Source organism: Balaenoptera physalus, assembly GCF_965194825.1.
Source record: "Balaenoptera physalus genome assembly, chromosome: 3".
In the NCBI taxonomy this organism is placed as follows: Eukaryota; Metazoa; Chordata; class Mammalia; order Artiodactyla; family Balaenopteridae; genus Balaenoptera; species Balaenoptera physalus.
Window position 1 is genome coordinate 120,836,470 of NC_138890.1, and position 13,015 is coordinate 120,849,484.

Sequence of the window (13,015 nt, forward strand, 5' to 3'; positions counted from 1 at the left end):
CCCCCATGGATAACAACATTCTCCGACGCTCAAGTCCCTTATATAAAATGGTGTCGGAGAGTCAACCCTCCATATCCGCAGATGTGGAACCCATGGATACGCAGGGCTGACTGTGCAGTCCTTCTCTGCAGCTTTGTTGCGCTCAAGGGAAAAAACCTGATAATTACGAGCAGAAGGGAGGAGTAGAAACTTCTAAGCTCTCAGGTTTTAAAAAGCCACGTTTAGAAGTGTTATATTGACTTTCATTTTCAAAGAAGACATGTTCTAGGGCGATCCCTCAGCCTGTAATAGTTACAGAGCTGCTGCTAATGCTGACCGGCTCCCCCTTCAGCGGGACTTCAGAGAACAGTGAGCTTGTCCTCCGTGGTTTGTTCACGCGAATTCTTCTTTTCTAGTAGCTCACCTGTAAGAAAACAACAACAACAACAAAAAAACAAAAAATGAAAACCTTTCCAAACCGAGGATTATGCACGTGATAACTAGAAGAGGTTAAAAACAATCTCATTCCTCCAGTCCGTTGGCTGAATTAGCTTATTTTACTGGGCTCCTTGGCTATCCTTTCGTGGTTTTTCTGTGCAAAAATACTCTTAGCATCTGCATTTAAAAATCTGCAGCATCTCCTCTCGGTTACTCTGGATGTAATCTTAATCCACACTGTCTCATAAATTAGAAGCCTGTGATCCCTACTACCTCCTTTCCCTACAGCCATTGTCCTGTGGCTCCTGAAAGCTGTCTCTCAAATTCATCCCAGTCCTCTGTCTCTACTGACAAAGTCTTGGTTCAGGCCAAGCAGCATTAACCTGGATTTGTGCACTATTCTACTGAGTCTCTCCCATTTCTTGCTGCCTTTACACGATCCCTGGTCCCTTGTGGGATCTGTGTTTAAAAGCTCTAGTGAAAAGGCATTCAGGACTGTCACTACTTAGCCTCTAATCTACCTCTCTAGCTTGTCTCAAAGCTCTACCATTTACCTCTTTGTACAGGCCTCAAAACATGGATGTTTTGGGGGGAGTTTGGGCTTTGGGGGCAAGTCAGGGTTCTACTTCTGACTCGGCCTCTTATTCATTGATTAACTGTGGGCCAATTAATAACTCCATATTTCATGCAGTGTCTGGGCACTGGGGTTGGGGTAGAGTGGGATGGGGGTCTATAGTGAACAAAATAGACCAAGTCCCTGCTCCTATGGAGTCTACGGTCTAGTGGAATCACTAGGTGCTTAGGACAGCATGTTTCTAATAAGCAAATTGTGTCAGAGATCATTAGTTGCCTACCAAAATATCCATTCTCCCCATCTCCCAGATGGGAATTTGTTCTGCTGAAAAGATAGAAGTTCCCATATTCCCTTACTGCTTGAGATGGTCACTGCAATGTAATTGAAAGTCATTGAGTGGGGCTTCTGGGAAATCTATTTAAAACGGGACTGACTCAGTTGGAAAACACTTCCATTTGCAATTTTCTCCTTCCTTTTTCTTCCCAGTTAGAATACAGATATGATGGTTGGAGATCCAGCAGCTATCTTGGCCAATGAGGCGGTTTTGAGAATGGGAGCCTTTTGCTAAGGAAGGTAGAAGACAACCAGGTTACTGGTGACTATGGAGCCTCCATATCAGCCTTGGATTGCCTGTCTTGGGACGTCTATGGGAGAGAAAAATTCAGTAAGTCTCTATCTCATTCAAATTTTCTTGAGTTGAGTTTTCTGTTTGTGTAGTTGAACCCAAGCCTAAATTATATACAATGTAACTATACACAATCACCACTTAAATGCTAGATTTGGAAATCATGACTTTAAAGGATAAGTAACAAATTACTTAACTGTACTCTTGATAATCATCTCTTGTTCTAGTATCATTTAAATAATCACAATGATGATAATAATGTTTAATAGTAAGATAATATTTATGTAAATAAATCTTGCCTTGACATAATCTACCTTAAATCAAACCTCAAGTTATCTAAAAATTGAGGACAAACTTACAGTACTCTACCTCATTCTTGCTTCAAATTGGTCTTAGTTTTCTCTACGTAAATTCTGAATTTTCATATTTATTTCAATTTCTGAATATGGCCCAGGATTGCCAAATACTTAACATACATGCCACCAGTGCACAATCCTGTGTCCATGCCAGACATTAATAATTGATTATGGCATTTTCTCTGTCTCAGGCTCTTTCTCATATACCTTTTCAGCACAGTGCCAGGCAGCTCCTACCACTGGATCAGAATTGGCAGCAGACATATATTTATTGCAAGCCACTTTCAATAACTGAAAATGTTGGGCAGAGTTGAATATTATAAGTTAATTTTTTTCTTCGAGTTTTCTTTAAGTATTGTACTCTAAACTTCCAGTTCATTGAGTGGGCATTGCTTTTATGTCTTAGGTTTAAGGAAAGGCAAATGGGGGCATATTTGCTTACAGTAGTTCTAATATCAGTATAGGTTAGTGAGCTTTAGGGAGTAGGTCACATTCATTTGGGCACCTACTGTTTTTAAAGCATTAAATAATAAGGATATAGAGAGAAAGAGGGAAATATAATGGTGTCTTCTCTCCGTGGATTTATAATCTAATAAGAAGTATAGGATAAGTCCAAAATTTAAAAATTATAGATATCATCAGTAACAGCTAATGGTGTGCCACAGATCTACAGGGAAGAGAAATTTAAATTTCTAAATGCTACCTCTATCATAATCATTGAAATAATAATAGCTAACACCTCATGAGGACTTCTATGTGATGGACCCCATATACTATGGCTTTTCTATACATAGAGGAGGCTGCATGGTTCATCCAGATTCCTCCTTCCCCAGGACCTCCCTCTAGATACACAAAGGTGGACTCGCAGTGTCATGTCCCCTACATGACTGTTGGGGCTTCTCCTCATCCCATGGTTGGTTTACCCAGCTGATTGACTTGATCCAATCTGAGCCAATGAAATTCTCTCTCCCTGGAATTTACATGGGCAATGAAGAGGCCAGGGTCTGTAACCGTTGAAACTGAGCCACATATCCACGTGTTCCAGAAAGAATGGGCACCACTGCTGCTGCTGGGATCCCGGAATGGTACTAGTTCTTGATCTCTCAGAGATTTACCAAGCTCGAAACCATAAGAACTGTGGGGAGGTCTGTATGTGATATGAGTGTTTTAACCCACTCTTTTTCCCTTCTTCCTTGAACACCGAGGTACCCCACTATTTCAATACTTTACTTCTTCTTCTCTTTCTTTTTCTTCTTCCCTCCTTCCTTCCTAGCCAGAATCAGATGTAAATCAGAATCATATTTGCAGTGAAAGAACTTTTCCTAATACAGATACGTTATTTTCTTTCATTCTCACTACAACACTAGGAGGAGATAGCGTATCGCCAATGATCAAATAAGGGCATTAAGGCTTAGCGAGATTATAGAATTTGACCCAAGATCACCCAGCTATTAGGTGGCAGAGCCAGGATGCAGACCCAGCTAGATCCATGTGATTCTAGAGCCAGGACTTTAGGAAAATGTTTGGTCCTACAAGTGGTGAAGCAGCATTTTCCCATCCTCTGTTCTCTAGAAGATCAACAGATTGCTTTCAGATAGCCATGGTTCTGGACACAGCATTATTAGAGCTCAGGAAAAGCCACCCCTGAAATGTGGATCTACCTCATCTCTTCTTTTTGACCTCACTGTCATTGGGGTGCTTGCTTTCAAATACAGCAAAACCCAAGTGGAAGATGATAGCACATAGTTTTTACTCTATTTGATATAGCGGGTGATGTATTTGTGCTGTATTTGATAGGGCAGATGAAGATGATAGCAACACCAATAATCTCTTCCATCAATAATCTCTTCCTATGATTTTCTTGAATATCCCCTAGCCATGCCCCCTTCTTTCTTAAAACGTAGCTTAAGACTTACTTCCAGGAAGATTTTCTCAATTGATTTTATCCCATGCTTTTAAAATTTTTAGAGGTTGGAATGAAAGGGAAAAAAAAAGATGCTCATGCTCCAATCTTGATGCATTGTATCCTGGGTATCTTCCCTGTTTTGGAATGGGGTGTATCCTCCTTTGTCCCTCCAGGATTTCTTATTCTACCTGCTCTCTAGCCAGGAGGCTGACTTCCTTGGACCACATAAGGGGGCTTCATTTGGCCTTGGCCAATGAGAGAGGGAGAGCAGTAGATTAGGGAGAGGAAGGAGATGGAGATTGGGGTATTACTCCCTGTCTTCTCCCTATGGGGTCACCTCAGGCTGACTGTTTCTCTGGACTAAAAGTCACTTCTCTTACATTATGCTTCTTCTCAGTACTTCTCATTTTGGGTTCCAGTAATTGCTCCTTCCCCTCTCTCCTTCAGCTCTAGGAGTGGTAGCAGCTCCACTAGTCCTTGCCCAGGGGTTCTGCACTACCCCTTATGGTTTCCTGTGTCCTGTCTGCTTCCATAAATAGTCCTTCCTTGGATCATCCTCATGTAGTGCACTTCTGTTTCCTGCCGGGGTCCTGAGTGATGCTATTTCTAAGTGCTTCTCCTAACTAGTCCTTCTGTGCCCTCTTGCCCTGCATTTTCATTGACATGCAAACTTGTTTTGTGTTCAGTACTCTCTGGGAGAGTCCAGTCATTCAAAACTAGCCATTAAAACTATTATTCAATAGGCAGTCACTCTGTAAATATATATTGCATTAGGCTAACCAAAAATCATAAATTCACATTTAGAGAGAAGACAATGTTGGTAGTGAGTCTGATTTACGGAAATCATTCATTGTACTCCTTTCCCATCCCTGCCCCTTTAATGGTATCACTGTGTGTATTTTCAGGGGACATCCACATGTCTCTGTGTAGAAAAACTGGAGGGACTGTGGATGTCGATGTTTTTTGGACAAGCACTTATTGGGTTTGCTCTGAAAATTCCATTCAGTTGAATTCCTCAGGCTACCTGGAAAAATATGCATAACCCTGAAATTTGAGGGCAAAATCAGACTTCCATCCCAGAGCTGTCTCCAGATTATGTGTCATAATTTGTACCTAATATTTTTACAATCAAATTAGAACTGACCTGATTGTTAGAAGCTAGCATGGGTTTTATTTTTCCAGTTTTTTTTTCACACTTGCCAACTTATAGTTAAAAATATGGAAACTCAGAAGGTCAGACAACATCATCCAATGGTAACTTGCTGTGCACAATGACTGTCTTTGAATTTAGTTGTGTTGCCCACAGTGGGGATGATTTGGTTGTCCATGAACATTAGATCCTGAGAAAGGCTTTTGACTATGGGACTTGCTTATGATGATTTGACTATGATTTAGGATATAGCTAGCTTTATGCAGACTTATTCAGATTTTGTAACTGAATCATTTACTTTCTCTGTGGGGGGAGGTGTGGAATTCATGGCATAGTAAGCTGATTGAACCATGAACACAAAAGCCCTGAAATTTAGGGTAGAGAATTCATGCAGAAAATACACTATCAGTAAAGTCATCGCTGTTTTGCTCAAAAGGGATGGAAGGTATGCTTGATCAGATTGCAGCAGGTACTGCCTGGCTTGAGAACATGAGCCCTCAGGAGGGGGTCAGACAGAGCTTTATTTTTTCCTGGTTGAAGTTCTTGTGCACGCGGTAGATTTCCTCTTAATTTATTATGCAACGTCAGTTTCTCTATATACTATTTCTTCTGCCAAATCACCTATTCTTTGTATGACTTCATCTCAAAAGTCTGTTCCCAATCTCCAAGATCATATGTACATGTAGATCAGTATTCACAAACAGCCATGTTCCATCTTCCTCAATGTTGGGTTCTACCGCTGGAGTCCTTACCAGGACGGTTGCTCTTAACAATTAAAGAAAAAGAAATGGAGATTTTAGAGATTCTGCTGATTCAAGATTAAGAGAAAGGAAGATGTATGACAGGTCAGGCTTCTGTGAAGCAGACTCTCAGATGGAGATTGGGGCGCAGTATGTTTATGGGGGAGTAAGGGAAGCAGGCTCAGCGGAGGGATAAGCTGGCCTGTGATGCAGCCGCAGCAGACGCTGCAGCCAGCCCCACGGTGAGGCTCTGGAGCTGGTCTGGCCTTGCAGAGTTATCTGCGGTTGAGGCAAAGGGCCAGGTTTTTATACTGTTGTGTACTGATGAGAAATGCTATTTCCCAGGCAGCCCCAGGGAATTGGGGTGTGGCCTTGGGTTAGGCAGCTGTCTTCAGCTTAGGCAGTCACTGGTATGAGGGCTCAGCTGTGAGCTAGCAAGACCCAGCAATCAACACTGCCAGCAGCTGCTGGACTGAGTGCTTCCGTTCTGAAGGGTGGAGAGCAGCACGACTGCTGGGCGCTGATCCCATTTGTTCCTCTTGGTCAAAGTCTCCCCTCTCTGTCTAGTTGCTCTGGTCCTTAGCTAGGAATGTGAACAATAGAGAGCTCTTGGATTAGAAAATATTCTCTTTCTTTTCAAACTATGCAAGAACTTTCTAAGATGACCAACCATCTTAAAGTGCAGATGAGTTTCATTTGTTCAAAATATAACTTGCCTGACCAAATATATTTTCATAAAGAGAATGTTCCCAGGGACACCCTAATTACATAAGGCTGAACACATGGGCATATGGACATGGGCTGTGTGCATTTCACAGAGGTCTTCTCCAGGGGACTTTAGCTTCCAGTGAGGTCAAATCTTACCCTTCTCCAGAGGTAGCTCAAGATCTGGCCTTTGGAAAGTCACTGTTTTTGGATTGGTAAACTTGAAAACTCACTTTTTTTTGGTTTTAACTCTTCTTGAAAAATCTCACTTTTCTACCATAGGAAGTGAAAGCACAGAGGGTCTTTCCTTCAGAGGCAGCCTGGGGTTATGATGTGAACATGGCTTTGGGGTCAGAAACCTGGTTCCCTAATCTGGCTCTTCTGTCTATTAGCTCTATGACCCCCAAGCAAATCCCTTATTGTTTCTGGGTCTCAGTTTCCTCAACTTATGAGATGAGTTGTAGTGAAGATTGTGTTAATAAACATGAAAAGGCTTTGTAAATTGTACTGTACAGTTCGAATGTCTTGTTACACTTGTTAGAGCTGGAAGAAAGCTGGGTGATTATCTTGGCCAGATCTTCAGTGGCCAGATGATGCACAGAGTCCCAGGGAGGTCAGAGGACTCGCCTAAGTTTGCGCATCTGGTTAGTGGCAGAGCTGGAGCCAGCCCCCAGCCCTCTCAGCTCCCAGGCTAGTACTTTTCCATGACACAAGTCTGCCTCCAGTCTCTCTCCCCGCAGTTCCTCTCACTGCAGCATGGAGAGACTGTGTGTGCTGCTCACTCCCATGGAGCTGCCGAGAGGATTTCAGAATGGCATGATGTTTGCCAAAGCTTTGAGTCTGTAATCTGGAAACAAGACACTCTTCAAATCTGAAGAACTCTTATTCAAAAATTGTTACCTTAGTCATTATGCTAAAACCCCCTTGGGCTACAGTAAAGAGAAGAGCTCATCTTGTACTGGTAATAGAATTACTGAGCATGTACGTCTATTTGTGCATGCGTGTGTTTGTGTGTGTGTGTGTGTGTGTGTGTAGCTAGTCAGACAGAGGAAGACAGGGAAAGAAGAGGAGAGAGAAGAGAGTCTCCTTAAAAAACAAATTACTGTACCATATATTTTGTATAATTTCCTACCCCCTTTATTTAATAAGTCCAAATTAAGAGTTCTTGTAATTCTCTTGCATCAGCAGATAGGCTCTCAGCATCCTTGAGTGCTGCAGGGCCTGCAGTTTTTCTGCTTTTCTGTAGATACTCATTTCCAAAATTTCATTACCATCCCCCATGTGAGTCACTCCCTCCCATGCAATCCATTTAATACATCCAGCACACTCTGGGGGCCGGAAGGACAAAGCTCAGAAAAGGCCAAGCCTATTCATTTGGTATGTTGAGGAGTTGCCAGTGTGAAATGGGAGAGAAGACTCAGCAGGGTTCCCCCAAGGTAGCCAGCAGACATGTGGCAGCATCTGATCCCTACCCACCTCCCCTCTCCAGGAAGGTGCCCTTTTATTTTGCTGTATGCTTCATGCGTGGGAGTCTGGAGGCAATACAATTGGTGAGCGAGAACAGAGATGAGAAAAATTCCTTTAGCAGGATAATAAAAATATAAGCTGAATATTGTTAAGAAATATTTGCACATGCCATGTACAGGCAATCGCCTCTATTCAGGAATCAGAAGACTGGGAATCTAGCGCTGGCCTTGCCATCAGCTGGTCGTGTGATCTGGGGCAAGTTTTTGTTCGTTTCTTGTGTTGTTTTTTTTGGCCACGAGGTATGTGGGATCTTAGTTCTCTGATCAGGGATCGAACCCGTGCCCCCTGCAGGGGAAGCGCGGAGTCTTAACCACTCAGCCACCAGGGAAGTCCCTGGGGCAAGTTTTTTAACCTCCCACGAACTTCAACGTCTTCAGTTATCAAGTGAGGATAACGAAACTTGCTTTAGTTATTGCATGATGAATGTAGAAGTGCTTGGTGATGTGAACAGCTTTATACAAATGTAAATTTATTTCATTTATTAGCTATGAATTACTTACCTGATTTCAATATGCTTCTCCTATATGATAGGCAAGCATGTAGCCTCTAAGGGGATCTTGGTGGCTGGCTCCCTTTGCCTTTGAAAGTACAGAGCAGCACAGCAATGCTGTCCTGCTTTTCCTTATTAAGAAGGAAGTCATCAAGGGGTAAATCTGACAAAGGAGCCTCATGGAAGCTTTTGAGCTATTGCCTTGGGCTGCACTAACATTGGAGTTTGGCATCTGGGGCTGTCATGCTAAGCAGGCCAGGAGATTCCTCACAACAAGGTGTCACTAGAAGGTGCCACACCGTAGCCCTTTGGCATCAATCATTTCCAGCTATGCTTAGAAAAGCTAATCAATTTTTCATCATCCCCTAGGAGTACCAGCTTGAAAAACACAGTGTGAAAAATGCCCAAGGGATGCCCATTCTCTGCCTTCTGCCATAGAGGGGTCCATACAGAGAGTCCTGCTGGCAGGGGTAACTCCCACAAATGAGCTACTGCCTCAGGAGCAGGTGGTGAAGAAGGAGGGGAGCATGGCTCCCATATCCTTATTAGCAATTTTCTGTGTGTGGCATTTAAAACTGAAGAAGCAGTTAGATACTAGCTCTTGGCTGAGCCTAACACTCAGAAATTCATTCACTAGGTTGCTGCTCTCAGAAACACTATTACCTGAGCACCAAAGTGCTCTCTGCCCTCAGAATGGACGTAACTGTTTCAGAAGTGGTTCTGTTCTTGTACCTGAGTATTTTCTCTGTCCACAGAATTCCTCAGTGGGGAAGAGTCATGCTGCTCTATACATAAAAAATTCAGCATATGGGTTCAAGAACTTTCAGGGACTGAATACATCAGTATACCAGAGTTGGGTTGGGTGTATTGATGTTTGGTGGCTAAGAGATTCTTTCCTTAAGCTCTTCAGCATCCAGCAGAATTACTTCAATTTTTATGTTGGAGGAAGAAAATGGAATTTGTGGTCTACAAGAGGCACAGCTAACCTAAACTTGGAGAAAAGGGGGGATTCCATGACCTTGGCATGGAGTTAGGCCCAAGAAGTGAAATGCAAATCTTTTCTGATTCACATCATTTTGTAGTATGGGTTCTCTCAGATTCTGGAAGCCTGGATTCCTTCAAATCTGTCTATTTAGTTCTATAGGAAGAAAATTCCAGAGGTTGTAGAGAAAGTAAAAATTAGAGACAGAGACAAAGTGAATTGTAGGTTTAAGGTAATTGGAGTAAGGGCTTGATGATCCAAGTTAAAATCCTGACTCAGGTCAGAGACCCTAGGAAAAATCACCATTACTTATCTGAGCCTTAGGTTTACCTGGAAAAAAAATAGAGGCAATTGTAGCTGCCTTCTCCACTAGCATCCCACCAATGTCACAGTTGTTATGATGGGCATGAAAGTTTTTTGCAAACTATAAAGCACAATGCTTCCAGGATGAGACACATCTTGCTCATGTATGTGCACATGAATGTATGTAAGTGAATATGAACCAAGCATTTCGTTCACATGTGGGTTTAAGGTTTTCACTTAAATTTTCTTTTTGTTTGCTAATGGGGTAAATTAGGTGCCAGTATGTCAGGGAAGAGACATCATCCGCAATGTTTATGACAGGGTGGACGCATCAGCCAATCTGTACTCCCCTGTAAACTGGAAATCTACAAGTGCAGAAATTATGCCTCAGTTCAACTTTGTCCTGGGGTGGGTGTCACATTAGTCTTCAGAGAGAGACAGGTGGGCCTGTAACAAGGCCCCAAGCGTCAAAGCCCTGCTGTAAGAGAAGAGTGTCAAAACCACAGAGGGGACTCAACATTCCTTTTCTATTCCTAGAAAGTCCCATGATGGTTTAAAATATTTTCCTTCACATCTCCCTGGTCTGACAAACCCTTTATCTGACCTTAAAAACTATTTTCAAGAACTATTTTAAGGTTCTGTTTTGATTTGGTTTTGGATGAGATTCTTAGGGAGAAAGAAATCTTTAGTTTTTTCTTTTTAAAACAGGCATTTTTACATGAAAATCCCCTTGAATTAAAGCGACAGTCTCTATGTAGGGAGAGATCACTGCTCTGCAATGGTCATTATGGAATTAGTCACAGACTTTATATGCAAAAAAAAAAATTGTTTTCCCTTCCACTACAAGGAAACTATCGAATTCCAACTCCACAGTATTAGGCCAAGTTCACTCAGTATGGCTTTCAAGCACAACAGACAAAGCGTTGAATAAGCTTCCCACTGGCGTTGCCCTAAAATTGCATCGCTAACCTTGGAAGCTAAAGCCGTTGAAATTAAACAACAGACCAAACGTAAAGACAACCTATTGTGTTTCCATGTAAAAAGGACCCTCAGGTTTTCTTACGAAGTTCAAGACCAGTGGAGGCTTAGAAATGTTTCCCAAGAACAACATTTTTTTTTTAATCTTTTTTTTTAAATGAAGTATAGTTGATTTACAATGTTGGGTTAGTTTCTGGTGTACAGCAAAGTGATTCAATAATATATATATCATATATTTATTCATACTCTTTTCCATTATTGGTTCATTACAGGATATTGAATATAGTTCCCTGTGCTATACAGTAGGACCTTGTTGTTTATCTACCAAGAACGATATTTTTAAGTGAAAGAGAGAGACTTAGTAGACGAATTTTGTGGCAGCTAGTATTAATAGTATAAATGTACACTTTATAATGGTACCTTTTATCCCGAGAACTCAATGAACCAAAGTATCAAGTACTCACCACTTTCTTAGTCCTTACATCTTTAAATTCATTTTATCCATAGACTTTATGTAATTTTCTATCAGCTTTTGGATCTGGATGGAGGTGGTGGTGGTGAGGGGGACATTGTGTCACCATTGGATCTCTTTATCAGTTGAGATGGAACTCAGATTCAAAGGATCCTTTTTCCTGCAAGTCATATTGAGTTTTTTAGTGGACAGGAGACTAGAGATCTATTGGCTACAACCTCTACTTCTGTTGATCTAAACTCCTGATGGTCTTTTTCAAAAGTGTATTTCTGTATGGTAATAAGTTACTTGAACCAGTAGAGCCTTCCGTTGCTCTTCTCTTCCCCTTTTGCTTTCATGGTAACCAAAGCTCTTGACCCCCATCAACGTGAGTGAAATAAGAGAGTGAAGGACTGGGAGGTGGTTGGTTTCTCCATGTATTGAATAGTTCTACTGGGCTTTGATTCGTGACTGGAAAATCACTGGCTTCTGGCTAACCTGAATTTCTGCGTCTTCATTTTTAACCTAATATTGCTGCCTTGATTCAACCTGTAGGTGTCTGTAGTAAATAAAATCGTCGGTAATGACAATAAAGCAAGAGATATACACTTTGAAAATGTAACCTTGTGGCTGTTATAAAGTACTGTGAATTGTCTGCCAGCACACTTCATAATATCTTGCAATTTTAGTAGGAGAAAAAAATGTTAGCCTCTATTTTGCTGACTAAGGTCTTACCCCTACCATCTTATAATTGAGAATGTTCAAGATGGTCTCATTTCAGCATTAGTGTACATTGAGTATCACATTCCAAGAATTAAATCAGATGAAGAGCTAAGACCTTGTTCCAATATTATGAAGAGGCCAGGGGAAGAATGGGACCTGATAAGCCATCTGCACTTATGCTCCCAACAAATCTGCACAAGTTGCCTGTAAAGTCATGGTCAGTGGCAGCCACCTTGATGGGAGGTTCTCTTGACCTTTGGGCATCTCTGAGCATTTGCCTTGGGGCAAATGAAACCTGAAGCACCGTCTATACTTTTCAACATGCTCAACTTACTCTAAGTCCATGGATGATCACCGTGCTGCCTGAATTCTGTAACTAGCCTGTGGCCGACTTTGAGAGTGGTGGCTGGTTCTGGTCCAGTGACAACCACTCCAGCTGCAGTTATAAGTCATGGGGAAGTTGTGAAAGAGCCTCTAGCAGAGGCTAGCAAACTTGAAGCTGTTTGTTTAGAGACCACAGAGAAACTGATACCAATAGCTGAACCTGTCCTATCCAGAGGAGGGCGCCAGCTTCAGACATTCCTCTCAATTTCAGTCTCAAGCCCCATCCTTCTCCTCATTGTTTCCTTTCAGTGTGCCAGTCTGTGTTCCTTCCCCATGACAATACTGTCTTGGTTTTTAAAGAACACAACATTCTGCTGCTGTGAATAACGTCATTAAGGTTGTTTTGAATTCCAGAACATTTGATTGAGGTGGCTATTGGTATAAGCAGCATCCTTTTCTCCAAGGAATAAATTCCCAGTCCCCCCTTTGGAAACTGACTCATAGCAGGGCAATGGCACAGAAGTGTGAGAACTGGAGGTGAAAAGTTGTGTCTCCAGTTAAAATTGGAGATGATACTTAGAAATTATTATTTGAAACCCTGAAAAAAAAAGTGTTGTGTTTTTTTTTTTTAACCTACTGACTCACTGATCCTATTTCCTTAAGACTTTCAATTCAGAGTGATATAATTTACCTACAATTATCAAAACATTTTTTGTGTTTTACTATATCAATAGCAATCAACACTATAGAAATTCAAGACAATG

At 41.7% G+C, this 13,015-nt stretch overlaps 1 long non-coding RNA gene across 1 annotated transcript in view; it reads left to right on the forward strand.

Moving 5' to 3' along the window:
• The first annotated feature begins 402 nt into the window (after positions 1 to 402).
• LOC309658633 overlaps positions 403 to 13,015 on the forward strand; it is a 107,605-nt gene continuing 94,992 nt past the window's right edge. Inside the window, exon 1 of the long non-coding RNA XR_014262340.1 lies at positions 403 to 1,655. This is a non-coding gene — a long non-coding RNA (uncharacterized lncRNA). The remainder of the gene's footprint in view (positions 1,656 to 13,015) is intronic.